The sequence below is a fragment of the Takifugu flavidus genome, chromosome 9 (assembly GCF_003711565.1).
Source record: "Takifugu flavidus isolate HTHZ2018 chromosome 9, ASM371156v2, whole genome shotgun sequence".
Taxonomy (NCBI): domain Eukaryota; kingdom Metazoa; phylum Chordata; class Actinopteri; order Tetraodontiformes; family Tetraodontidae; genus Takifugu; species Takifugu flavidus.
Genome location: NC_079528.1, coordinates 3,767,433 through 3,792,500, shown reverse-complemented (window position 1 = coordinate 3,792,500; position 25,068 = coordinate 3,767,433). Strand labels below are relative to the sequence as shown.

General features: G+C 43.8%; 1 protein-coding gene across 3 annotated transcripts in view; it reads right to left on the bottom strand.

Annotated features, from left to right (window-relative positions):
- tenm1 (teneurin transmembrane protein 1) overlaps positions 1 to 3,303 on the bottom strand; it is a 141,912-nt gene extending 138,609 nt beyond the window's left edge. For all 3 annotated transcript variants that reach the window (XM_057043992.1, XM_057043994.1, XM_057043993.1), the window contains exon 1: positions 2,852 to 3,303. The gene's annotated coding sequence lies outside the window, so the exon portion shown is untranslated. The remainder of the gene's footprint in view (positions 1 to 2,851) is intronic.
- Between the last annotated feature and the right edge of the window lie 21,765 nt (positions 3,304 to 25,068).

Here is a 25,068-nt window from a genome sequence, read left to right as displayed (position 1 = left end):
GGATGCTGTCCTTTTTATTATTTGCCTTCACTCTATTTTTAGGACCCAGCATACATTGATGCAAGGTTCTGTTCAATTTTACAGCTTTTGTATATTATTATATTGTATATAACAATTTCTATATTTCTCTTTTGCTGCCTAAAGGGAAAAAATGATGTTGTATAGTTTACTTGTTTAATTCCATAATTGACCTTTCCCATACTGCAAAGAGCCAATGACAGACAAGTGAGGGGAGGAAGAAAAAAAACAATCAGCAGTCTGGGATTTGTTGAGAAGAAAGCACTTTTGCAGTTGGAGGGCAAATATTTGAAGATGGCTACACCTTACAATCCCAGTGTGTTTGCATGTCACGGTCCAGCGTACTGATGATCCTGACTGGTGAAGCTTGTCTCACCTTGAAAGATCAGCGGGGTTTTAAACACTTCTCTTCTCTCCACGTGACGGACACGAGACGCAGGGGAGCAAAAGAAGAAGAGAGGCAGGGAGATAAAAAAAAAAGTCCTACCGGGCCCGGAACCGCCAGGGCGCTTAAATGCTGGCCGCGGCCCTGAGTGTTTCGTTCAACATTATAGACAACGTCTCTCACATTGTCCTCTCGCTAATTCATGAACACAATTCTGCGAAGGAAAAAAAAAAGTTAAAGGGCAAAAAGGAAGGAGTAGGAGTGATTCCATGGGATAAAAAAGGGAGCATTACAGTGCCAGGGGCTACTGCATTCCTGGAATGAAAATTCATAAATAATGCAGAACTGGATAACAAAAAGAACTCCCCCGCCGTCTCACACTGTAGTGCGCTATCCAAAGGCCGAGCAATATCACTCAAATCTCAGAAAAAGACAAATTATGAGACCCAAATAATTTTGGGGGATTTTTCTTTGAGCGGGGACAGCGTGGGCTGTGGACAGATAATTCAGACTGCCACTCTGCCTAAACTTTGAGGACTTTTGATACGTTGAAATAATAATGGGATCCATGCCAAACTGCTAACTAGTTGTTGTTGTTTTAAACATCTCCAAAAGGCCATGTGCACCGCCTGCTCGATGAGTGCGAGTGCTGGAAATTAAGTCCGCGTGCAACAGCTTAAAACTATAATTACTACAGCGGTGACCAGAAAGTGAGTGGCATGAGCTGAGGCGTAAAGCTGAAATGTAAAATGGTGGCTTATACCTGTGGTGGGATTGCTGATTGACAGAAATGTCAATCCCTTATCAAACATGTGCCTAAAATTAAAACTGCGTGAGTGACATTTGAATTCATACGGCGGCTCTCAAATTGTGAAGGTGTTGCCTTAATGGGTGTGCCATTTAAAATGTGCACTAAAAAGCTGCTCATCCCCACCTCCACTGCCGCATCCTTTTAGAGCTTGAAAGCCATTTACATGTGGGCAATGAACCTACACACATGCGTGCACGCACACACACGTGCACTCGCTTCACCAGACAATAGTAGGAGCAGCTCATCAACACTGTAGTACAGTACAGCGGGAGAAATGAGTGTTGGATTACAATCACCAGGCTCTCCTGTGCTCATGTATCATCCTCTGTATCAGTGTGCACGTGACCATATATGTTTCTGTGCGGTAGCATGGAAAATGGGCAGCACTGTGTGTGTGTGTGTGTGTGTGTGTGTGTGTGTGTGTGTGTGTGTGTGTGTGTGTGTGTGTAGTCTAGAGTCTCTCTATTTCTCACAGAGAGCAAAGAGAGCGACTGCTTCATTTCTATCATTGCTATCAATAACTGAGGCAAAATGAAGCAGCAAAAACTGAGAGCACTAGGTGACCCTGAACGCATCACAGGGAGAGGACGCGAGGGGTGTCTAGAAACTTTTATATTTGGCAATATTGTTGTCCTGAATTGTGGGACAAAGATCTAATGGGTGAAGTCATGTAAACATGAGACTGCATGGAGACATCCAGCCCATTAGATTCATGTATGAGACATGTAGTGTCTGATTACAATGTATTAAATTTTTAAAAGGCATATTTATGCTCTTCATACATATAATTTAATTATGCATGTATTTCAGTACTTAGTTTCAATCTAATGTACAATGGAGAAGACTATAGGTCTCATTTAAATTTTTTGGAGCGTACAAGTTCAATTCACCCAGCCTTCACTAATAATTATGATGCATCCAAATGCATTTGCTGCGGTTAATTATTTACCCTCCAAGCCAATATTAAATATGAATATCACACGTTTCAATAATTTAGCCTATAGGGACGGTCTGAACAGCTGCAGAAGTTCATGCATGAGGTGTAAAATAGGCATTTGCCATGCAACGAGTGTCCTTAACGTGCCTGTTGGACCTGTGGCGGCAGCAGTGGCCCGGGCCGTTAAAGGGGATGCTTTGAAGGAAAAAGGAAGACAGAAGGTGCCCGTCAGAGGGATCTGTACCCTCTGGATCCCCGGTGGCTCTCTTGGTATCATTGAGCTACCTCAGTGTTGATGGTGATGGAGTGAACGAGTCCCAACTGGAGCGAAACCAGCAAAGGCTGAAGGCGTTGCTGAATTCGACAACACAGCTGCAGACAGTCCGGTGCGTGGACTGTGATGGTTTCTACTGCGTGTCACACGCACGCGCGCGCGGTTCGCATGCAGAAAGTCTGCATCCCGACACTTTACATGCGGGCGCAGTCATTTTCATAAACCCGTACCACTTATACACGCACACACACGCAGACACACACGCTCTTCCTCTTCTCCTATTCCGTCCCTCTGTAGTGCGCGCGCATGGATACAGCACATCTGATGATAACCATTTCCTATCAACTCACGTTGTCCCGGCACTTGCCGAGCAGCACCGAACCCGTGTCACCTCAGTTAAAGGCCAGAACTGAACGTGTCGCTCACCTTGCCGACGCAGAGCCATCCCTCTAGTCCGATCCCATGTTACAGGATGCCTGCCAAAGGCTGAACTCAACCGGCTCCCGATCGGCACAATTGGGACCTGCGACGCGGTGCTCCTCCTAAAAACCTGAAGCATACAGCTCTATCTCGCTCGCTCTCTCTCTCTCTCTCTTTCTCTCTCTTTTCTCTCTCTTTTCTCTTTCTCTCTTTTCTGTAAGTGCTGGTCTGGGTTTTGAGGCGGTGGTGCTGATGCTGATGATGCTCGCTTTCAAATGCCGACAGAGGACGGAGACGTGGTCCGCGCAGGGAGGAGCGGGTCTCCTCGAAGTGGCGGTGTGTGGAGCAGCCCGTTGTGTGTGGAAGGCAGCCTTGGAGGTGCGTTTAGCCGCAGTTTAACCCGAAGGGTCTGACGGATGCTGTTGCTGGTGAGGCTCGGTGCCGCTATAACGGAGTCCCTGGATCATACCAACGCACCGAGCAGAAGGGGGTGTGGCAGAGAGCGGCTACAGACTCAAACGCGCACAGACTCTGTGTCGTCAGGGGGTCGTCTGGATCACTTAAACTCATTCAGGTTGCCATACGGCTGCACCGTGGTTTTATGGCAGAATGCTGACTCGTTACTGAAGCATCAGTATTGAAAACGGGATTTTCTGACAGCAGCTCATTCCCCCCAACTAATAAAACCCATGGCGTTGAATAAAAACTATCAGTTTCACTCTATATGGTCTATATGGCAAACTTACGCTAAAAATAAATCAACAAATAAAATAAAAGGAAACATTCTAAGTAGCTGCATCCCTTCATCTTGCAAACAAAAACTGCAGTTCTAAATCTGACAGCCTTGCAACTATGGTGCTGTCTCACACTATAAGCCAGAGCAAATAGCCTAAAAGTTAAAGTTTGGCAGATACGTTTAGTCTCACCTTAGTCCCAGTTATAAAATCCACATTGTAAACTGACAAAAAACAGCTGGAGTCAGACATCCTAGCTAGGCCTCGGTGCTCATCTCATCGCATCGGTTATTTTTTTTGGCTAAATTCCTGACCCACGCTGCTTCAGTGGTACACTGTGTGTACAGTACGGCTATTTTCAGCCATTCTGCAGCTGCCACAAACAACTTGTGAATGACAGGGGTTCTAATGATGCACTTTATTATTTCCCCAAAGTGCGGTACATGTGGGGCTACAAACAACCATTTTGACAGCTGCTTCAGTCTATCTGCCTTTCAGCCTGTCTCTCGGTATCCCCCAAGCAGCACAGCAGTGTGCATCTTTTATCAACAATAGATTTTGGCACTTTCCATTTGTTTCATCACCAGTCCTTCCTAAATGGAGGCTGCGGGTGCAGCGTTTCACATGGGGAGGATGGAATGTTTCAAAGGAGCTAAAGATAGAGCGAGAGAAAGGCTTTATTGGAGCAAATAGGCTTTTTCTGATAAAGATTGGTACTGCATTTGCCATGTGGATTTGGTCAATATATGCCTGCCACACTGCTTCTCGCCCAAACGACTACAGAACATTAGAACATTACACTTCTGATCAAAATCCATACAAAGTTGCAGGGACCGTACACTCATGCTGGAGATCTTTGTCTTCCTGCAACTCAATGTTAGCCCACAGAGTCCTAATGGCAGCCACAGCGCAACCCCGGCGGCTTGCTGAACACACTTCCATCACAGCCGCTTCTCCTCAGCTCAACACATCTCACTGAGACATCTCTTTGACAACCAGCTCAATGCAGAGATGTGAAATGTCACCGTTTTTGCCGCAATTCCTTTTTATGATCGTGGTCTGTGGAGGAGCGATAATAGACACGGAGAGGAAAAAGCACATTGGCCTTGGCATGAGCCCCGGCTTATCATCCACAAGAGAATCCATAAGCAAAATATAATGCGATTTATGGTGACGACAGCAGGACGATTTTACCTGCTTGTTTGTTTTGCTTCTTGTCCATAATGGAGGTTTACTGCTGTAAAGTCTGTAAATGAGACACGTGGCATTTTATTGAATAACAAACCTTATGAGAGCCGTAGATGCTCTACTGTGCCAGTTAAAGTGCCTTTCAGACCCAGTTCCAGTAGCTCTGATGTCATCACGGTAGAAATTGTTTTGTCATTATCGAAGATTATTAAATAGTAAAAAAAAACAAAAAAAAACAAGGAAAACAAATTGGAAGTCTAACTGTATCATTTCTGTCTTATTTGCAGGACATGGAGAGCTGAGCGCAGAGGGTGGGACGGGCAGCACAGAGGTGGATTTAGAGCCGGTTCACCATAAAAGCGATGTGAGAGCGTAGCGAAACTGACTGTTGGTGCTGTGAATGCTAAAATGGAGGCCGGTGAGAATGACTTGGAAGGGAATATCTCCCCTTTCTCCCAGACTGTAAGCAACCTGCACCCATATTCCACACGTGTGACATGTCTGTTGAGACATGAATTACTGGGATTTATTACGCTGTCCTGGGGGTTGTGAATCCACCCACTCCTTAATGCCACTTCATGAGCTGTGATATTGGATGTTTAACTGTACTATTTCACACCACAGCTGAATGCGGTGGCTCTATTATTCAGTCAAATTAGGAAGCCAAACCAGTTTTCCCTCCGTGTGTGATCAGTTGGCCAGTGATCAGTCCTTCCAACTCAGAAAACAGGGCGAATTTTGCAGGCGGTAGCTGCAAACTTTTCCAATCTTCCTCTTTATTTCCTCTATCTGCTTCTAAAGACTCCTATCTTCTCCAGTTCTTCAAACTTATTTTCTCTCCTTTTATATCCCTCCACCTAGCTCCATCCCTCTCCAGGGTGATGTTGCTGAAGGGATTTCTCTTATTCTGTAATGAGGGATCGTGATGCTGTCAACACCGCTTAGCAGCTTCACCAGCACTACTGTTTTATTCTGGCCCTGCACAGAAAGTCTGATCTCCAAGAGTAACGAGACTCCACCCAGTCAGCCACAGAACCTTCAGAGCAGACCGGAGACAGCTATTGTTAAAAATACCGTCCTTTTATTTTTCAAATGACAAAGCTCTGACCTTTAGAAGCCATGCTCCCCGAAACCATAAATTCTCAATGATTTCATTTTACATTTCGTCCAAGCATTCACAACCAAAATAAAAAAAAACCTTTACGGTCTTCATCCTGCCAATGAGGCCCTGGTTTTATTTTCAATTATTGCATTTCTACTTTTTTTAAAACTCTTGGATGGGATTTAAGTAGTTCTGGAGCCTGCTAAAGTGTTGAAAGAAGTAAAAAGGATGATATAATCTCTTCTGATATCAGTTCTAAAACCTGTCCTTTTTTAAGCCTGTCATCAGTTTCCTATCTGGAAAATGCAACAGAAGAAAAGAAGCCAGCATGGAGAGGCACCTATTGATTAGTCACAACAGCAAGAGCCCTGATGTGCAAGTGATGTGCACCACTTTCAGTGTGTTGACAGATGAAATGGCTCCATAACCTCACCCCTGTGAAACATTCTCCTTCAAGCCTTTCTCACATAATTAGTAATATCCATGAAAGGGCATGACATTAATAAATTCCACATTAAAATCCACATATTTAAACTGTGTGAGGGGGTTGAAAGAAAGCAATATTTTCTAAGTCGTGGAGCCGTGACATTCCATAGCTAAGAGAGGGAGGTGATTGCAGCTGAGAGGACAGGGAGCCACCGAGGAAGAGGACAGTGACCATGTGATGCAGGAATTATTGATTTATAAGGCATATCTTTATCCTTACAGTATGCATGAAAGGGAAGAGAACCTCAGGAGCATCTCTCGATCACCTTGAAAAATGGAATTGAGTCTTTGTTCTGCACCAACAGACTCGTGTACCTGCACTCTTTGGTCCCCAAACCAGGACTAAAAAAAAGGCTTTTTCGCTTTGGAACCCTGAAATCTAAGGACTGTTCTCACCAGGATCAAAGCCTATGTGTGTTTTAGGGGCTTTTGCATTTAGGTGTGTGTAGTGTTGAGTGTTCCTCAGTCTGTGTGAAAAGCCCCTCAGATACTGAATGCCACCCCAAAGCATGGCCGCCGCTCCTCTTCTCCTTTTATCACCGTGCACTTCTTACCGTTGCTCCCCTGCTTTACCTGCGACAGGAGCGCCTTTCAAAGGCGCCTCATTGCATTTCAAAAGCCAGCAACTCCCACTCCAGTTTCTTAGACTCCCACGCGCACGTACGTGCATACAGCTGTCAGCTGCCCAAATATTGTGCATCCCATGGCCTTTTCTCCCGCCCCTTCCTGCACTAACCTCCTCCACAACCTCGCATTGTTGAGATAATAATATTTTATGCATGCCACAACAGCCCACACACAGATACAGCTTATGAAAGACGTTCCAAACTGACTTGCCTGGTAACACGCGTGTCTTTCTTGCGTGCTCGGTTAAGATACTCAAACGTTGCAGTGCAGGAGCTTGATGTAATGTTTTAGGAGTCTTTGGTATCGATACACCTATGGGATCGCTTTCTGAAACTTCGGGAAAGGCCAAAGGAGTTCGGATCTGACACAGGCATCCTGATCTCCAGAGAATCGTCTGTATTCTGCCTACATACCTGCGCATTTGTCAGAGCAGGAGAGGACGGAGTAGAATGAATTTGCATTTGTTTGAAGTGGCATTATTAATTCATGCCAAAGAGACGAGGGGATTCTTTTTTTGAAGAAGGGGAGCCTCCCAATAAGCACAGGGACTGTTTGATCTTGTTATGTCTCCTTGTTCTGCCTGTGAAAACTGTATTGTTGTCCACGTGCTTTGTGTTTGGGTGCACCATTCTGACTGAGGCGGTTGCGGACAACAGGCTGCTTTAAGTGTTAACTTATCTTATTTAATCAGCATGCTCTGAGCTAAATGACAAGTTATTATCACCGGCCACCCATTGACTTCTGCTCAGCTTCTCAAACAGCCAACGCGAAAGGTCAAACACTGATAATGAGCAGACAGCGAGCGCCATTGCTAATTACACACAAATGCAAAATTTGAATGGAAAATTAGGCAGCATTTGCACGTAAGGGTTCAAGTGAGGAGACTTCGCCATCACTGTAAGCAAGTATTTTACAAAGAACGGCGTCATTCCTGAGACGCTGATGTATGACTGATACTTTGGGATCTGGGAAAGGAGGCTGCAGCTGAGGTGTGGTTCTTCTCCTGAACATCAGGCAGATTCATCCGCACAGACACATCCATGCATGTGAGCCCATAATTAATATGATCTGCAGTCCTCTTATCACCATCAATAAGCAATAAGTCTACTTGTTGCTTCGCCTGTGCATAATGTTGCAAAGATTTCCAACCATTCTCCACACAGAGTGTGTGTGTGTGTGTGTGTGTGTGTGTGTGTGTACGCGCACCTTCACATTTATGACATACTGAATCCTCTTCATTCTAATGGTGATGTGGGGCCATGTTTGCAAGGTGGGGCCATTTTGCTGGGCCCCACAACTTCAAAGAAATGTTTTAGTATAAAGACATGGTTTAAGGGTTAGGGGTACACTCGGGTTTAGGTTAGGGTTAGGGGATGAGATGTGAGGGTTAGGGTTCGGACAAGCAGCTGGTCTACGAAAGTCCCCACAAAGACAGAAATGTGAGGATGCGAGTGTGCACAGTGCTGGCAGAACGCCAGCCATTTCCCAGAAATGGTGTTTCTGGGAGAAACACGCAGAGACAAATATACATGGTGGCACATTATCAGCTGCAACACAAAGGCACACTGGCAGAAATCCATTTTGGGGGGAGGAAGTGGCGGGGGTGAGGCTGTCTCTGTGCATGTGTTTGCTGGTTGAAATCAAGGGAAGAGATGCAGAAAAAGGGTATTGTCAAGGATAAAGGTGTTTTTTTTCCCTTCGGGGAGCAGGGTAATTACATGAGAGCACATAAAGATAAAAATTATTAATGGTGTTACTGGTCAGCAGGACGCCATCCTGGGGGGTGTTTTGGAGGCACATATCAGGCATGTCCTGGTAATACAGTTGATTAAAATCTTTCCGACAACAAATATGATTGTTACATTTCTTTTCCTCGGCCTGCGTGATCAGATAAAGCCATCAGCCCACATTCTGAACAGTAACCATCTTTCAATGAGAGGGCTTAAGCTCAAGCCCTTTAGTCGAGCACTGACAGAAAGCATTTACCTTGCTTAAGTGTCCTTGAGCATTTTACTTAATCCTCACCAACTGTAGGGGTGCTGTTATGGCAGAAACCCGAGCCGCAGGCAAGTGAAGCATGCGTTTGTGCTTCAGGAATCCGAGCAAAACCCTGACACTTCTGTCCCCGGTGCTGAACATCAGCCGCCAATGGAACACAAATGTATCCACCAATAGGGTACTAAAATTAGGCCTGTACAAAGACAACAGAAGGCACGTTAAATGTATGTGATGGACCATTCCATAATGCATCCCAGAAAAACCCTGGATTGACTTGGGTTGTAATAATAAAATATTTAAAATGTGGGGAAAAATTAGAGATCACAGAAAAATCGACATCAAAGTTTACTAGATACAAAATCACTGCTCATGGGCGTACTATATCAGTTTCAGGCACTTTCTGGCTCATCTAGTGATCCAGCACATCCACCGGAGCCCATTGCCACCATTCAACACAATACTTGTAATTCCAGCAGGTGCACTGTAGCACATTTCAGAAACAGCCCTTCATGGTGCTACAAAGCACTGAAAAGAGAAGTTTCAGGGCTCACTTCCTGTCAGATCTGAGTAAGTCACGGGAACATTCAGGTTTTCAAGTCAGCTCCAACTGAGCAAGTCTTTGTTTCATTTTGCAAAACAGCTATTAAGCACATTGTGTATTTATGATAGTTTCGCTGACAAAAGGAACCCAAACGACACAGAAACTGTCAATGATGACGGTGATGATGATGATGATGATGGTTGGACACCGCATGGTGCAAACGGACACAGTATATTTGGATTTTATGAGAAAAATCTAAATGGGCAGAGCAGTCGGACCCAAACACAGCACGCTCGGGAAGAGGATCCTGGTGCGCCGGCGGAGCGAACCGAGCAGCAGAAGACCGGCCGACCACGAGCAAAGAGAAACCGGAGCAGATCTCCACAAACTCGGGATCAGAGACAGAAGGCAGAGGTCTTTTACCGGGACAGAGGCGAGGCAGGAAGGTCAAAAACAGGCAGGGTCGTTGCCGGGTGATCAGGTCGTAGAAGAATCCTGGAGTGACTCGTATGAATGCAGAGGTCAATCTGGGAGAGAGGGAACGGGAGGCACGAGCTTAAATGCTGGGTTGATTGCAGATGCAGAACAGGTGAGTGAAATGACTCCCAGAAGACAGACTGTGACAAAAATATGCTGTTTATATTTGATATTTAATTCAGAATAGCAAATAGGGGGAGTGGGGAACACCTAAATCTGTATATCTAATAATGTAACCTACCTTCTGACATGCAACCCAACAAGCCCTCCTATAATTTATTGTGGTTTGTACAAATGATAATTTGATGGATTGAGGATTTTCGTGGATAGCTGAGGGTTTTTTCATCCCTAAAAGAGTTCACAGGCCTTCTTTCCAAGTGATTAAATTCTGTGAGTAGATTCATAAAGTTGAATATAGTTTGAGCAGTTTTATAAAATTCTGAGCGTCTGGGCACATACAGTATCAAGATATTGCAGGTTTCCATCTTTCTGACAGAGGGAGAAATACAGCAGCTGACTCAAAATTGCCCTTCATGATTTTCATGTTTAAATGGCCATTAGCACCTTCGCATTCAGTTTTGCTGCAATTTCATGAAGAAATCAGAGAAATTCAAACCAATACCATAGAGCAATAACATTAAAACAGACTTTGATTTTATTTTTCAAATATACTAAAAAAAAAGAAGAAGAAAAAAACCATCTCCACTGCGCAGATTCAGGATTGTTGACCAGCACAGTTCTATACAAACGATTCTGCTGTTGTGAAGATTCCCATGAGCTCAGTGGCCTCCATCATTCTGAATGTTGGGAACAGGACTCTCCCCAGAGCTGCCTGTCAAACCAGACGGGGGCAAGAACGCATTACGATTATTATGAAAATAATTACATTTGAGGATTCTGACAATGTGCACCTCCCACATGCCGTGGTGATTTAGCTGAGTGATTGGTCCTCTTCATGACGACCCTCCTACGCGGTTCATTTACTGCCATTTTAGAATTAGCACAGAGCAAAGTACCCTATGTTTATTTGACAGTGTCGAATCTTTAAATGTGGAGGTTTTCCCACATAGTGCAGATGTCAGGAAGAAGGGAAGAAACCACCCAGTGGAATATGCTCAAGGTATACGTTTTTGATTAAGTTAACTACCGGTATTGTCATGTTAACTAGCATGTTTTTGGAGACAGGTACAAAAGCAGGACTGTAGCTCATGGAGCTAGCGTGCAAATTAGCTGCATCCCATTGAGAGGAAGATTGTCTCAGACAGATCAACACAGACTCACCATTGTTCACATTTAAAATGCTTTTGACAACTCAGATGATGTGCACGGGCGAAGCCGACGTACGATTATGAATCTTCGTCTAGATCCCGACGGATAAATTGGTGACTGCCAAACCACCACAACACGGCAGCTGATAAAAGGCAATCCCAAGTGACAGCAACATCAATAAGAAGCTCGTGGGCTGGAGGAAGATGTGGAAAGCTGCGGAAAAACGACGGCAAGATTGGTATCAGTTGGGGAGGAAGAGCGAAACACAAGACTTTGGTCCGTGTTTCTGTCCGTGTGCACGCACACGCGCGCACGTGTGTGTATTGGTCCAGATGCATTAAATGATAGTAGCCCGAATGAGTCAACAAATGATCCATCTGTTTCATGTGAGGGCCTCAGCGACGAGAGAGGAGCGACGGGGCGGCCGCAAACGACGGAGCGGTGGGGAACTACCCTTGAACACGTTCCCACAGGCTGTTCGTGCACGGCCGTGTCCACAGACAGGATCTGGTCACTTTGTTTCAATTCTCCACAGACTGGGGCGGGCTTTGTTTTTTGTCTGACACGTGACAAGTGAGTTAATTAAGATGCTGACATTATTAAAGCAGGGAGTGGCTGCAGTATGGGTTTTATAAATTCACCATCTGACCTTTCAAAGGGATTCATACTCAAACCTGATATCTTCACAAGTGTCCACTGAAGTCAGAAAGAGCAGATTCAGCTGTCTCAAAGCTCACAATGGCAGCACTGACTTTTTTGGTTTTCTGTCCTTTTTTTTAAAAACTGAACCTCGGTGGTAGAGGGGTATTGGCAGAACAAATGCTGCACACACACACACACGCACACACACACACACGCACACACACACACACATGCACACGCCACCATTTGTCATGTGAAGTGTGCTGGAGGTGTTTGTTCAAGCACTTGTGCAAGATTAAAAAGTGACTTTTTCTTTGAATATAACTTCTCAGAAAGGGAACTTAAAATGGATGAAATATGGCATTTACATAAACTCTCTCTCTCTTACACACTCACACACACACACACACACACACACACACACACACACACACACACACAAGAAGTCATTTCCAAAACCAATTTCCCAGGAGTGCAGCCCAGCTTATCAAGCTCCCAAGCCGATGAAATCATTCATTGATTGGGAAAAATAAAATAAAATCTTTATTATTACATAATATAAGGCCTCAAGCAAGTTATTCATGAGGTGATGAGACTTAAAGGACAATGACGACAAAAAATGCTTCCGGGGACCGACGCTCCCGTCACTGCAATGACTTTGCCTTCAGCCAAAAGTCGCTGAGTTTCCGGGAGTCAACATGTGAATTTACACTCCGACGAAGAAACTGTACCAACAGTTCAAATCCACATCTCAGGATCTCATTTTATATCCCTCTGTTCATTAAACTTGTCTCTCGCTCCTCAAGTTGAGCTTTACAGTGCAGCAAATGTTCATTTCAAATATACGAAATACAGGAAATATACGTCAAATAGTCAAATGTGTGTCCACGCAGGAAAATACCTGTGTGTGTTCTTTCCTTCTCTCAAATATAACTGCCAGTGAGAACGCAGTGTTAATATTTCTGCGTCTGAAAAATAAGTTATGAAACCGTGAGTCACTTAGTAAAACCACAAAAATAGCAAAGCGTGGTAGTTTAATCTGACTGTTTCTTTTGATTTGCTGGTGGGGAGTGCCCTGTAGTCCTAATGATAGAAAAAGCATGTGTATATAGAGAACATACTTACTGTATATGATGTACACAGCAAGGTCCACACAGTTGATTTGAGAGTGTGTAACAAAACACTCGTGTTGCAGAGAACACCAGAGGTTCCTGAACCACAGAGAGGACTTTGAAGGCAACCAAAGGCATGTCTGCAGGCAGCTTCAGTACATCACTGCTATCTGTCTCAGGCTGGCGTACATCATGATGAGCTCTGAAACGCTGGGTACTGAAACAGCCAAACATGGGGGACTCCCACAGGGACGCTGCTTTCTCTTCAGCAGTCTGAACAGATTGCATTGCAATGGAGGGAATATAAAACAATTCTGCTGGAGGTTTGTGTTTCACCTCGAAGATCAGTCGAATGTGTTAAGCTGTATCAAGCACAGTGGTGGTGCGTTTGAGTTCTGTCTTCGACGCCACCCTCTGCAGCCAGCCAGGAAGCAAGGGTTAATTGACAGCATGTAATAATGCAGATGGAAGAGTGTGAAGGAACACACGTATAGCTGTGATTAACAACCTCTCACAGGGCCCCCAGGGTGCACTACACCAGGAACTAACGCGGACATACTGATGCTGCAAGTAAACGGGAATTACTTCAGCCTAATCACTAATCATACTAATACGTCAATGAATAAGAAGCAACTTATCAGTGAAAGACTCTTTAAAATGGCAGCACTGTCAAGATTTTGAGGGGCTGCGTAGAAAACATATTGATAAAAGTTGCTTTTTTTTTTCATTCCCGCTTGGCTGAAGTTATTTTTAACACGATGCTCCCATCACACAGCAAAAAAAGGGAGAAAAATACAAAGAAAGTGAGAACGAGGTAAATGGAGAATCTAGAATCCCTCATCAACTAACTCCTGTCACACTGGCCTTAGATAAGGACATTTGCGTATTGATTTAAGGATGTCGGGGAAGATTTTTCACAGCCATGTTGATTTTGTGCTAAAGGAACGATGACGCTCAAACTGCATTTACTTACAGTTAACTTGTCGAAATTAATCAGTGAAGCTTTTACACTCGACTCTTTTGTGGTTTTCACAGGTTTGAAACCCGAACAAATAATGAATATTAAGGGAATTTTAATTTCACCGGTCGAGGGCCAGATGTGTAAGGGTCACAGCTGCTGCGTACACATCAGAGGTCAGGGGCATTAACTGCATGTGTGCCGTAGGAACATTTAGCATAGATTTAAATGCAGAAGTGTTATATTAGCACTTATCCATTAGCACCAAAGGGAAGAGGAGAGATTAGGGCAGTCCACTGTTGTCACAGTTTACAATAGCCCAACAATTAGCACAGCTACTTGTTATCCCTGGTGTCTAGAGTGTTAATAGTCTTGGGCAGGTTCCAGTATTCCATTACGGAATAATTGGACACCATGGTGGGCCTTCGCTGAGCCCCTTTGCTCTTGCCAAGAGAGAGGTGAAATCCTTATTGATCCCCTGTCTCAATCTCTGATCAATCACGCCAAATCAGCCCCCAGGGATGAAGTAGGGAAAAAACGGGTGACAAAGGATATCTCACTGCCTATGTAGTTTGTATTAATCACAACATGGGGGAATAGATGCGCACAGCATCACAATCGTCCCACCAGGGAGGTTCCTCCGTTGGTTCTCACGGCTGAAGGGCAAAATTGCACCAGACTGTTGAGGACAGCTCGGTGAGGTACCAGGGCCACTCACTAAAACCACCCAGACTCTCCAGGTGACACCAGGAAGCCTTCTGTGGCTTCTTGTAATTGAGTTAAATAAATGATTTCGTTTCCAGTGGCTGTTGCTGCGGCCTTCAGCTTTATGCCTGGCTAGAGCCGCTGCCGATTTAATTAATTTTTAATTAGGAGGGAAAATTGCAAGCCTGTTCCACCGGGAGATTTAAGACATCTGTGCATTAGTGATAACATTCTTAAATACCCTGAGCCTACCAACAGCCAGAGCTCTGGGGGCAGCAGCGCTCACGTTGTCTTCGGCCATGGAAGGTGGACAAGGTAGCGTCAAAGTTTGTCCCAGCTGATGCGGTCGATGTGTCCAACAACAGTCTAAATACCACTAACTTAACGGGACTTTTAAACATCCACCCATCGTCTTTTCTCTCTCTTGCTTGGTTGAACTTTATAGCATGCAATTAATTTCCCCATTAAACACACACGCTCACATGGAGATCCACCCTCACACCGACCCCCTGGAGGGTATCTGGGTCTCACCGCTTGCAATCCCTCACACCCTGAGAGGTTCACGCACCTTTGCATGTGGCCTGGAGTTGATGTATGGCTGTCATGGTGTGTAGGAATGTAGCAGGCGGATGTTCAACAGCCTGTTGGAAGATGTTTTACAGCCTTGGCGAGCAGTATGTTGTCACAATGTGCTCAATATCACAACACATCAAAATTTACTGCGGCCTTCCGGCGCTTTCCATTCATTGCGCTTTATAGCTAAGGCAACGCACATTGATCTTGGCAAATAATACATTTTATTATTGAACATTACCCCATGCACCCAGTAATCAGATTTATTTCTTGTCCAGCATGCCTGTGCCAAGGCGTATGAGCAGATATCCCAGCGGATATAAGGGCTGTTTTGCCTGATGTTCGACACGCTATCTGCAATGGACACGTTATCTGAGGGGGCGATGGTGTTTATGTTTGTTGTGCCTAAGAGAAATGCTACACTGTGCTTACTTTTACTGGTGAAACTTTTCTCCACTTAAAATATTCAGCATATGTTAAAGCTGTGAAATTATTAATGTTTGCCATGACTGTTTCTTTATGAAATCGATGTAAATCTGCGAGAATCTAATCTAAAAGATTTGCGTTGATCTGAACTCTGGCCAGCTGAAATATGATTAAAACCGTAATGGTAAAAAATCTACAGAAAGTGAGCAGATAAAGTTGACATGCGAGGGCGGTTTAATTAAATATGAGACGATACTTTAACACTAGTCAGGATACAGATGTTGGTCTTCTTCTACTACCCTTTGTTACATGCATATGTGGACCTTTTTAAATAAAACTATTAACTATTAACAATTCAGTAAATGATAATAAAACTGCAGAATGTCCCCACATTTTAACTATGTTTAAACTACGACTCCTTTTTCTCCGGGTGTTTTTCCAAGTCCTAAAACATGGTTGGAGACTCTAAACTGGTGTGAGTGTGTCAGTTAATGGTGTGTGTCCTGTGATGGACCAGAGACCTGACCAGGGTCTTTTCCTACCTCTCACCTGATGACCGCTGTGTTTGGCTGAATGCAGGAGTTTGTGGTGGAAGCTCTCGCGGTGCTGGAGAAGGACGGATCAAACCAGATGGGGTTTGAGTCCAAAATTGTGCTAAGCTGTAGGAAAAGTCAGGAAAAGCTGCGGGAGAGGTTCTGACCTCCTGCAGGTCTGTGACTCTCACTGGTTCATATTGTTGCATTTAAGGAGGGACTCGTGCGTGGTTGAATTTGTTACTTTTTTTAAAAATAAATCTGGAATCAAGAAAGAACAACTTTCATGCACTCCTGATTTCATCTGAACTCAGAAAAGATCTGGATGTTCCAGAAGTTTTCCCTTTTTTTCCTCAGACAGGAGCAAACCAGTTTTCCTTGGCATGTTGCCTTAGATTTATGGGGTACCTGCGGGGTGTGTGTGCATGGCAAATTGTTACACAGCAGAACACCAGGTTACAGAACTGCAGTCCGTGTCTGATTTTTTTATTTTATTTTATGGAGTTTCCCAAAGGCAGAATTTCATAGATTGTTGAAAGACACACGCCTGCTTCATGTTGTTCTTAGAGAGAAGGTGAAAATATTCAAGCTTTAAGACAAACCACGACGTATCCTGTCACCTTTACAAAAGCTTGGTGAGGAAGAGGAACAGGAGTGAGAGGAACGGAGACGATTCTTCATCATTTAACAAAGAAGAGAAACAAAAAATACAAAGTGAAGGAAAACTGTGACATGAGGCATATCATAGACTATAAATAACAGACTCCTTATTAGCAAAGCATGAAGAAGGTGTAATATTCATTTCTGGTCTATTTTTCTTCTCCTAGTTGCTTCCGTCGTTGTTTCAAAGACAGGTCAAAGACCAAATCACCACCTCTGCCTTTTGATTTCTGAATTCTTCGCCTCTGACCTCTGCTATGAAAACATGTTTCGTCAAGTACAACATGCTGCCCTGTTTTTACATGCTGGGTCCAGTTTTGAAATCACTGATTCTGAGCCAGCGGCTCTTCTGCTCGAGAGTGTAAAAACAAAAGACATTTAAAGTTACTCTATTAAAGCCAGCGTGACACACGTAAGGCACTACATCAAAACACTAGCACACGCCATGGCGTTTAGCAGTCGGAGACAGGTAGTTGGTGCTATAACTCAGCTTGTCTCCTGACACGGTTCTCCTGAAGCGTGGCGGCCACTAGCATAAATGATTTTGTTGATTTCTCCGTTCCTGAAAAATCGCCTGATCCTCCTCGGTGCCAAATGCTGTTGTGCAGGTGTGGACGGGAACAGCTGAGAAAAGGAGGACAATTATGAGATTCATTTGCATTTAATGAGTTTCAAAAAGTCGATTGGCCTCGGCTGCAGAGTTGCTTTTCGCGAAGTTAACAAACATGTTTTTCAGTGAAGATTTCTGCTGGAAGACCTGACAGCAGCGCTCGGAAGTGTCTAATTAGGCTGCTGTCCAGGAGGCTGTAGTGTGTGTGAGAAATGCCCCGCCTATGGCATTTAATCTAAGCCTGTCACATCCACTTTGCCTCCCCCTCAGCCCACAGAACCACTCTGGGCACACAGCTAAGGGGACACCTAAATGCATCGCTGTAATTTTATCTCCTCCTGATCTGCGGCGATACGCTTCCCTCCCGTCTCTGCCTGCTGCACCATCGAGCTAAATCCAGCTTTTCTTATGAAATAATGCAGAAAATACTGCATTGATGTCAGAACCGGCGTGAACGTGTGCATTATGTACAAAACGCCGGAGAGACGAGCTTGCCGGGCAGGTAGAGAATCGGGTATAATTTGAAGAAACAGTGATTACCACACTTTTGTTTGGCTGAGTGATTTTCTTCCATCGACTGGAATACAACACGAAACTAAAAGGACGAACTGCGACTTGCAGGAAACTGTTAATCATGCTCATAAAAGAGATTGTCTTTCATAATATGAACAGCTGAAAGAGTCATTAAATGGTTGATTTACCCAAATGACACAAAGTGTTACCATTTCCTGCTTGTCCTGTGGACATCGTTCAAACATTTAACGTCCTGTCAATGTTTTAGTGACTCATTTCACTCTCAATCTGTTCTCATACTGATCCTCTCCACACCCTCTCAAACCACACACACTCACACGCACATACACAGACACACATAAATTTCTGCTATATTACTGTTTCTCCGGGTCCAATGGAAGCTGCATGCATGGCAACATAAGAAAGGCAGGTGCAGTGGTCTCGAACAGCGATGGATTTCGTTATCGGGCCTTGGAGAAATGAACCAGATTGTTACCAACATGGTTTTAACTGGTGGATATATCAGCAGTGACAAATATGCTTAATACCATCAGGTGAACAATGAAGTCCGGGAGTTGATGGCATGAAGACACCCCAGTATGCAGTAACAACTCTAAAAACCTTTTGGAATCTCTCCCATCCAACCCATGAGTTTTAAAAAGTCTCCTTGCAATTTAAAATACTAAATTAACTACATCATTCAGAGCATTTTACAGGGAATTGTCACATGTGTGATAGTGTCGCATCACACGGGACCTCACAACTCACAGGAATGTTGGATAAATGGCAGAAAAGGGAGGATAAGAACATGAGAATGATAGTAGCCTTGTTTTAAACAGCTGATTCAATCCAATTCACTTTATGTGTATATCAGGTTTATAAGGTTCCCAAAGTGCTGCACAGTGATTTTAATATAAGACCAAGTTGGAGGGGGAAAGAAAGGTAATAAGAAAATAAAAATAATTTAACACGAATAAAAAGGAATAATTTAAAAAGATAAGAAAGAGCCATAAAAAAAGCTGACACATAAAAATAAAATAAAAATGGGAATAAAAGACAAACAAGAGGAGAGATCACACAACTCACATGCTGAGCTCGAAGCAAAAGAATAAAAGTACATTTTAAGATGTGATTTAAAAGTAGGTGGGGGGACATTTTTATTTCTACTGGTGGCTCGTTCAGAGTTTACAGTGTTTTAGGCTACTTTTGGAGATGACAAGGATGAGCGGATCAGCTGACCTCAGAGATCCTGAGGAAGCATAGACATGTAGGAGGTCAGAAAAGAATTGTGGGGCTAATCCTTTCAAAGCTTTAACAACAGACGATAGCATTTTAAAATAAGTTCTAAGATGGACTGGGAGCCAGTGAAGGGAAGCGAGGATCGGGGTGATGTGGTCGTGTTTTCTGGTGCCTGTTCAAAGGCAGGCGGCGGCATTTTGGACCAATTGTAAGTGTGCCTGGAATCAATTGCTCAAAGTCACTAAAAGAGATTCCATCTTGGATAAAAGCCTCAAGTGATTGAAACTGGTTTTAACAACAGAATTAGTCATTTGATCCAATTTTCAGTCACTATCAAGCTTTACGCCGAGGTTTGAAACTGGGTTTAAAAGAGGAGGGTCCAGCTCCTTGAGCGGGGCGTCACAGTTTCTGCCTGGTTTTGCTAAAACGAGCACTTCCGTTAACAACAAATGTGTTTTATCATCCTCATTATCTCTTTGTAGCCGAGTGAACTTGACCAGCGCTAAAGTTCCACCAAGTGATTCATCCTTATATACGAATCGGGGCCCTAAACTCTGAAGGTATTTGTCTTGGACAGGGTAAGACATCTTTACACATGAACCCACAGATTGACTCTATATACAGTTTCAAGTACTGTAGATGTCTGTGGATGAGATAAAAGTCAAGCTGTTTGTGTGGCCAGCAGAATATCAAAATAATATATGGGCGTGGTGTCGCTAATCACATAACTTTTGCCTCTTGCTTGATATTTCTCACTTACTCTCTACACTCACCTTCAACATCCTTGTTCAGACACCCGTGAATGGCGTCTCACTGGTGCAGGACTCTAATAGACGATAATAGCAGGAGTTTAATGGCCTGGGATGTTTGTGTCTGCTTGTCGAGCTGGACAAGAGAAAAACGAGCTGGTGCCGGACGCATTCATTCACACCGCTTCTTGACCTTCTCCATGGAAACGAGGAAATGTCATCTTAATTAGGCCAATCAGACACTCTGTTTATGCTAAAGCGGGCCAAAGGGACACACTGAGGAGTTTTGACAGCTGGATGCTAAGAGCTCTAAGTGCTCCATTAGAAACATTTTGATATGCAATCTGAAAGAATTCAAAGCTCATTCTTACTGTCTGTGGTTAAATGCTCTGGCAGAATAAATGGCTTACTGCAATATATGGCTATTAAGAGAGGAGATAGCAAATGAAAGGACATTCTTATTTTTAAATCCTAATGTGGCTCAAAAAAGAAGTAGAATAATCCCTTTTAGACAGTGGCTACAGAAACTTTTACGTGAAGTCTTTAGAAACCCTTCAGGTGTGTTGTCATTGCACCTTTGATTTTAGTTTCACCCCTGAGCTGATACAGCCAGGGTTTCTTTTTTTTGCAGGAATCTCATAACCATAAAAGTGCATCATTAATCACCTGCTAATCATTCCAATATTCTCTCAGGCGTGATAAGACTCCCAAGTACGGCTGCACAAACTCTCTGTCTCACACTTAGGTGCGCACACTCTTCCGAGGCGTTGTCGCTCAAACACAAATACAGACGCACCTGTTTGAACAGGATCTTTGCAACCTCACCGCCTATTAAACAAGAGAGAATGTGACCTTGATTTTGCACAGAATATAAAATAAGCTGGGCCATTATTTCCTTAATGCAGAGTGTGTGGAGCCCTTCAAGCACTCTAATTTCTGCCTTTACATTTAACCAGTCTTTATTGCCTGCTGACTAGGCTCAAGACAGCAAGGTCAATCACCGAGGGTATCCCCTTACAAGCTACTGTACCTGGCTCATCATTTTGCATTGAGTATTCAAAAGATATCAGGGTGGCGCTCGCAAATGCAAAGCCGAGGGATCAAAGATGATTCCTCTTGTTTTGAAACACCGCTGCTCTGTAAGTTTGGGTCAAAGTCGGGGAATAAAATGACGAGGCTGTGTGCTTAAAAGAGTATTAAGACCAAAGCGCATTAAAAAATTCAACATGCAGCTTTAAACAGTAGGTCACGCTATGAAAAAAATGTCACGTAGCACATTATGAAAGGCTTTGGGAAAAGAATAGCCATTTGTCCCGCATTTAGAGGAGACGGTGTCTTGCAGTTTAAGTCAGGACGGAGGAGCGAATAGCCTCGGAATTTTGTGGGGTTTTTTTGTAGAGGCCTATTAACGACATCAGGAAGTTTCCCCCAGTCGCTGATTCCACCCAGCCATCTGAAAACGCACCCATTTAAAGATATGTGTGTGTCCACTAAATTACACACTGCTTTGGCTCATAAATTTACAGTCTTGCATCACCTGCAGTAATCAGACCACCGCCATGCATGACGGTCTCTGCAGGAACAGGACTTTAATCAAAGGTCACACACACGAGGGAAACAAAATGCAGCAGTGTAATTGTGACATGCTTAATTTGGTAGAACATTGCCCCTGCCCCAAGTTGTTGTCTGCCATTGATTTATGTTATTGCAGCCCTATTGACTTTCATAACAGTAAAAGTCCCCACTAATGTTTACTACACTGGCTTTGGCCATTACATCATGTACAATAAATGAAATGTACTGCACCTACATGATAGCAGCTTTTGCTACTTACTGCCTAAGATAAAAATGTTTGCCTCACAGGAGGCTGTATTGCTACGGACCCCCGTGCCATGGCAGCGGCAGCGCTTTAAACGAGGAACAATATGAGAGAAATTTTTCAATTATTGTGTACCTGACAACTACATCCGGCTCCCTCCAAAGTCGCTGGCCGCAAGAATTCGTAAAGCAGACTCAGTTGACGTGTCGGAGGATACCCAGCGCAGCTGATACCATTAAACGGACCTTTAGTTTAGTGTGAAGGCTGCAACAAAATCCCCACTGTTCAGATGTTTTTTCCTCGACTCAGAAGTAATCATTCTTGAGCTGTGTTTGAAAAAAAAAAAGCCATTAATGGGAATGAAGCGTTTAAAATGTGCTGCCGCTCCGCCCGTGCTCAACTGTAACCATTTATAGCTGGTTTTACATCATTGGATTCTTACACAGAAAGATTCCAAAATGAGCAAAACCAAACCTCTTAATTGTGATGTGATCTTTGCTGATGTTTCCGCTTCAATAGAAGCCACGTGCGGGTTTCTAGAGTTTCGTTTGTTAGCAAGATTTGAAGGCAGGGTGGGGGCACTGCTCCGAAACAAAAGGGAGGATGAACGCTGGAAACTATTGACTAAGATGAAACGTCCGGAAGGAAAAAATGCTGTCTTATGGATTTACTATTTAAGTTTCACATCAGACTTAACGCTTCCTACCTTGAGGCTAAGAGGGTGAGAATCTGGGAAATAGATGAGAATCCACTCGGGCTGAAGTCCAGCGAGGAAGCGCGATCGAACCCAAGGTCTCCAACGCAAATGGCTGCTTTGACATTTCTAAACATAACCCTTGTGTGTTGTGAAATATATTGACAGTCATCAACTGTCACGGAGTCAAACTCATCAGTGCCGCTGCTCTCGGCGGTTTCTGGTACCTGACGTATTTGGTATCTCCGTAAAATTGCATCTCCACGCTTGCTTCTCATGTGTCACTCATGCTCCATGGACTGCTTTTGTTTTGTAAAACAAGTATCCTGAAAAAATAAAAACAGATATATATATATATACTGTATATATATACATATAAAAGTTATAAAAGTCCTGACACAAGTTGTAAAAGCCGTGAGACAGTGGATTTGCAGAAGTGAGCCTGAGCCCCTGAAATCTGCCCCAGGCTCTGTTTGGTCTCAGTCATTGTCAATCATTCGGTTTAATGCACTTGTGCAGCGGGGGTGGGGGTGGGGGGTGTCTTCACTCCGCACAGCACAACAAAACAAGCACTTTAAATCACAGACTTCTATGAATATAATTACTATTCTCCGGCTGATTCACCCAAATCCTTTTGTTCCTCTGCCTTTGCTCTCTTTAGATGTGCTTATTTCAGTATCTCCTGCAAAAAAGGGGCCCTTTAATATATGATGTGTTTTCCTTCCTTGAAGATTACTGCAGAATCCTCACAGAACGGTGGCAGGAATAAAAACGTCACTGAATATAGAGCCCGCACATACCATGGAGCTGAGTATGCTAATGAATGTTTCATGCGGCCTAATTATGAGGTGTGGAGAGAGGTCGTTTCTCTGGGCTATTTTCCTGACAAAGTATTGCTGAGATCTTGTCCACGGTGTGCCTCTTCGTGGAACTGAGGGGGGCAAGCCTTAAGAAAATGACAGGACTGCTGTCATTAATTCAGGGGATGAATAGCTATTTAAGGTCTTGGTGTGTGTCTCCTGCAGGCTAGTTGTGTTCATTTTTTTTCTGTTTGGCACTTGGTGACAAATCATCAGCAAATTAGTTTAAGGCTAAAAATATGTGAGCACTTTATAGACTTAATTATGGCCCGAGTTTTCCTGCCACTGCAGGGGCCTTGTGTGGCTTGAACAGTATTCAAAGCAGCAAGGAGGGGAAAATATTCTACTTTCTTTTTTATTTCCACTGCCTCCAAACGTGATATTTTCATGTAATAAGCTCAGGGTCCAAAAAGAAAAACAGAGCTTGCCAATTAAGACACTCACTCTCAATCAACTCTCTTTCGCGGCCATTTTTTCCCATTCTACAACCTCTTCTTCTTTTCTCTTGATTACGTCTGATGCTGCAATCTTCCCCCACTCCCCCCCATTCCCTGTCAGCATCTCAACCTCATAATTAGCCAGCATTAATTAGATGCACTGGCATAATTGTTAATCACTGGGTACGCTGGAAACATCTTAGAGAATGAACAGAATGCCAAGTAAAGCAGGACGGGAAAAAAACAATGGCTTGGGAGCACGAAGAAAGGGAGAGAGAGAGAGATGGAGGGAGAGAGAGAGAGAGAGGGAGATGGAGAGAGAGACCAACAGGGATACATAGAGGTTTCAGAGAATCTTCAGTGATCTATGAGCCTTCTCAGCTTTGGTATTTTCCCAGGTAGAGGGCACATATGCATCAGAAGGGCTGGCTCACTCCTGGACTCTTCTCTGGACTCCATTGACGAGGTGGATGAGAGGAGGATGTTAGCCAAGCTGACATCAATTATGGACACCCCCTCTCACCCCCTTCACAAGACTGTGGGGGCCTTAAGCAGCTCCTTCAGCAGCAGACTGTTGCACCCACGGTGTAAAAGGGAACGTTACCGTAGGTCATTGATCCCAACTGCCGTCAGATTGTACAACATGCACAACTCTTAATGTAGCACCAATAACCCAGGGTTGGCATATTTGCACTAACTAATCATCCTACCTCTGGAAGGTCTTATTTGCACATCTTATTTGCACTTTCATTTTTTTTCGCACTGTCTGACACTCCTTCTGTACATAATTTTTAATTTCTGTATATACTGTATAATGTACATAGTAATCTGCATAATATAAGAGTCTTCTTATTATTTTCTTTTAGTACTATTCTGTATTGTACACCACAGGCTACCGCTGTAACGTGTGATTTCCCCGATGTGGGATCAATAAAGTTTTTTATCCTTATCCTTATCAGACAAGAAGCTAATATACTGGAGTGTGTGTGTGTGTGGGGGGGGGGGGGGGGGGGGTGATCACCTTAAAATATTGCCCTTCACACTCCAGGAGATGATTTTCAAACATCAAAAACTCAACCTTGAAACAGTGGAGCATCAGATGAGCCTTGCTCACCGTTTGCTTGTTGCAGGGGTCCCTTCCAGCTTGTGGCCTGTCCTTCTCTGATTACCGCCTAAACGAATTCAACATCATGTCTGGCTCGTCCCATGGGTCCACTCTGGCCAAGTCCTGTAAAAAAGACATAAAAACAAGACAATCATTTAATTGCAAA